This window comes from Bradysia coprophila, assembly GCF_014529535.1.
Source record: "Bradysia coprophila strain Holo2 chromosome X unlocalized genomic scaffold, BU_Bcop_v1 contig_537, whole genome shotgun sequence".
Lineage (NCBI taxonomy): Eukaryota > Metazoa > Arthropoda > Insecta > Diptera > Sciaridae > Bradysia > Bradysia coprophila.
Genome location: NW_023503345.1, coordinates 39,202 through 43,137, shown reverse-complemented (window position 1 = coordinate 43,137; position 3,936 = coordinate 39,202). Strand labels below are relative to the sequence as shown.

At 35.7% G+C, this 3,936-nt stretch overlaps 1 long non-coding RNA gene across 1 annotated transcript; it reads left to right on the top strand.

Annotated features, from left to right (window-relative positions):
• LOC119070176 lies at nt 1-2,658 on the top strand. Its single transcript, XR_005086474.1, has 2 exons — nt 1-310; nt 2,525-2,658. It is a non-coding gene; the product is annotated as an uncharacterized LOC119070176 (long non-coding RNA).
• Nucleotides 2,659-3,936: the final 1,278 nt, after the last annotated feature.

The following is a 3,936-nucleotide window of genomic DNA, read 5'->3' as shown; positions in this document are numbered from 1 at the left end:
CGGACGAAATAGGATTACGGGTCGTACGGGGCTAATATCGATTTCAATAAGAAAATAATTGTCTTAAAGCATCTAATGTGTAAATAATGTGAGATTCTACATGTTTTGTGCCCAGTGTAGAGCTGTTTTAAAACGTACGTTATTATGATTCGTTTCATAAATTATGTTAAACATTTTTTTCTGCAATTTGGTGATGAAAGGTTTAAACTTTAATATTTTGCAGTCTCGATGTGAATTCCGTTCAAAATTGATGTAATAATTTATACAAAAGACGCTGCTTACATGAAGTTTCCAACAGATGGCCGGTGTAGTAAGTAGTATGCCCTCTTAATTGAAATTTATGTGTCTCAATGCTGTGTTTCAGTCATTTGAACATCAAATCGCTTTCTACGATGAAAGTTCTCTTATTGTCAGTGTAATTTCCTATTCTTTATTACACGTTATCTAGAATGGCTGTTGTGACGCAGGTCCAATTACAAGAACAAATTTGTGCGGGTAGTGAAGGATAAAAAATTAACTTGTGGGGATCAATTTTATTTTACTTGCGATATTAAAGTGGGAGCAAGATAAAACGATCTATTATTTTCGCTTTAAAAGATACTCAGTTTTTGTAGAAAGAATTTAAACATCATCGCAGTATGAAAGCTTACGAATGTGCAATAGAGCTGTTTGTGCGCGGTTTACCCGACAAAGCCTTACGAATGTTATGCAAATGTTCAAATGTGCAATAACCTATCACAACTTCTCAATATTAACGACAAGCCGGTTAGGTGGTTTAGGTGTAGTTTGAGTGAAAATAACATGGATAAACAATGTAAAGCTTGACTCGTGGATGACAATTGCCGACCATTATTTACATCAAATTCCCTCCAGAGTACGAAGATTTGTTCACGGAACAAGGAACATTTGAATTCGAATAAACATCAAAAGAATAATTCACATCAAATAACAGAAAACATATGAGACGAGTCGAAAATAAAAATCGCTTTTTAGACCCGTACGAAGTACTGGGGTCTTATAGGTATACGCATACGTTTGTAACACGTCGAATTGGACTCCCTGAGTAAGGGGAAACCTATTGTGGTTGTCCAGAGATGCCAAGTCAGCGAGAAAAAAAAATGTCCGTCTGTCCGTCCGTCTGTCTGTCTGCACGATAACTTAAGTAAAACGCATCCAATTTTGAAAAAAAAAATTTCCCGGTTAGGTAATGTCAAAAGACAGACTAAGTTCGAAGATGAGTGATTTTGGATCGACCCCTCCTGAGCTGGAGCCCAATAAGTGCTTTACGGTTTTTGGAAGATATCTCCGGACATTCAAACGCTATACTCGTAAGTGACACATCAAATGAAATATATTTACAATACCGATCGACAAAAAAAAAGTTTATAGAAATCGGATGACCGACTCGTGAGTTAGACCCCTTGGTGTGAGCCAGGCACAGGGCGGCAAGCAGTTTTTAATTTAGGTCAGCCAAATGTGAACATATTTCGTCTGTTTTCGCATTATTAGATAGGTACCAATCAGGGAAAAAAAATTATGAAATAATGTTCACCGGAGCTGGGTCTCTTGGAGTGAGCTCTTATCTGGCTACTCGGCCGTACAGTGAACGTGGAGTATTTTGTCAATATCTCAAGTAAATTTTGACCGAATTTCATGATTTTTTTTTGTTTGAAAGGTATTACCGAATGTAAAGCGTCGGTATTATTTCCGGTTTCCTAACAAAATGGTTGCCGGCGGCCATATAGGATTTTATTAAAAGTGATATAAAGTGGAAAAAATTGTACTTAGAGAGTTTCTGTTGACATAGAAGTAATTGGTTATGTGAGTGTGGTGCGTCAGGCATTCCATATATGGACATATATATATCTATATACAGCTATATTGAGCTATATACAGGCATTTAGAGCTATATAATAGCATATTCATCTGTGAAATGTTTATTTATAGTAAAATATAGGTAAATATAGCGGTATATAGCTGTTTAAATAGGAATTTATGAAATTTGACTTCGTACGGGACTGTCGATATTGCCTCCGGCAATTTATTTGTATATGATAACAAGGCAAAGAGTGGATAATGTAAAGGGAAAACAGCTTTTCAGTAGAGACGACTTTTTTTGGTTTTATTGGGTTTGCCGCGCGTAAACATATGAAATGTACACGTGCGTAAGCTTTTATACTGTAATTCAATGCAAACGGCTCAAATACTTCGGCGAAAACTACATTTAATCGAAAATCGATTAATATTAAATGAGTCGGCTTTAGTTGTTTGCGAATGACGTCGCATTTCCTTTTGTTTCGAATGATTCCTTTTAAAAAATCAAAATTCAATAAAGAAGGCATCTCACGTGGACCTCATTTGGTGATAATATACTTACTTCTTTCGTCCGATGGTGTTATAGAGTAGGTTTCAAATCGTCATCCGACATTGCACATGGGCTCTACGTATTTTTCTGTAACCTATTCCCATCGATTTATTTTTGCTTTAAACTGATATTTCATTTTGTTTTATCTACCAATTTCAGAATAACATATTCAACTATAATAATGGTGCTGTGTGACGTATCAAGCGAATTATTTTAAATTTTAGTTCTTACGTTTAGTTGTTATTAAAATTAAATTAATTTATTGAAAATTTTGTAATTATTGAATTAAATTTAAACAAAGAGAAGAAGTAATAAAATTTGAAATCGTTGATATGAACCTCTTAAAGTATTTAACAGAGACAAGGCACTGAAAACGCTTAGCTTATCATAAAAACCACGGTATTCAAGTTTGCGGTTAATATAGAGATGGTATGGAGCTTTTGTGTGATTATTAACGTGAAAACTACGTTGTTTACTGTTAAATTTTGAGGTGTGATGCAACTTCACAAAACAAATTCGACGTGTGTTTAGCACTACGGTGATAAATTCACCTGAAAGTAGGTACCTGTGTGTGTTTTTGTGGATTTAATTTTTAATCTAAATTATTTGGGCGCCTATTCTCAATATGTGGCCATATTCTCAATGTTTCTACGAGACCAGATTTTACAAACTTACGACATTTTTGAAATTTTCCGACGATGTTTTTTTTTGAAGCAGAATTTTTCCATTTTTTTTTCTATGATAGAAAATTTCTCTACTGATTACACTGACAAAAAAAGTTTCGAAAAACTTTGCTGCAGGTAACTGTCTCCAGATAATCTACAATAGCTGCCACAGCTGTAGCGCCCCATACAAACAAGGCATCAGAACAGTCGGAGCGTTTGCTGCGACTTAGCCCCGTACGACCCGTAATCCTATTTCGTCCGTAACCATAATACGTCCGTAGCCGTAATACTCTCGCAACCCTAATACGTCTACAACCCTCTAATGCGTCTGTTACCAAAATGCAAGTCAAGTTGGGCATGGTCAAATTTACTGAAAGTGTTCATTTTTAAAATTGCGCATAGCGCAATTACGAAAGCCCGTACGAAGTACCTCTCAAATAAAACCAACAATTTACGACATTATTTTAGAAACCCAAAAATTTTTGCCAACTTTCTATTGGGTATTCAATTATCTCTCAAAGGAAACAAAAACTAGCAAAATCGGATGAGATTTACTCGCTTTATGTGCAAAAAACACTTAGGGCCGAGTAACGGCCTTAGTCCAAGGGCCCAAATTTGAAACTTTTTTCGCCACGTTCTTTTCGGTATTCAATTACCTTCCATAAAAAACTAAATCTAGCAAAATCGGATGAGATTTACTCGATTTATGTGCAAAAAACACTTAGGGCCGAGTAGCGGCCTTAGTCCAAGGGCCCAAGTTTGAAACTTTTTTTGCCACGTTATTTTCGGTATTCAATTACCTTCCATAAAAAACTAAATCTAGCAAAATCGGATGAGATTTACTCGATTTATGTGCAAAAAACACTTAGGGCCGAGTAGCGGCCTTAGTCCAAGGGCCCAAATTTG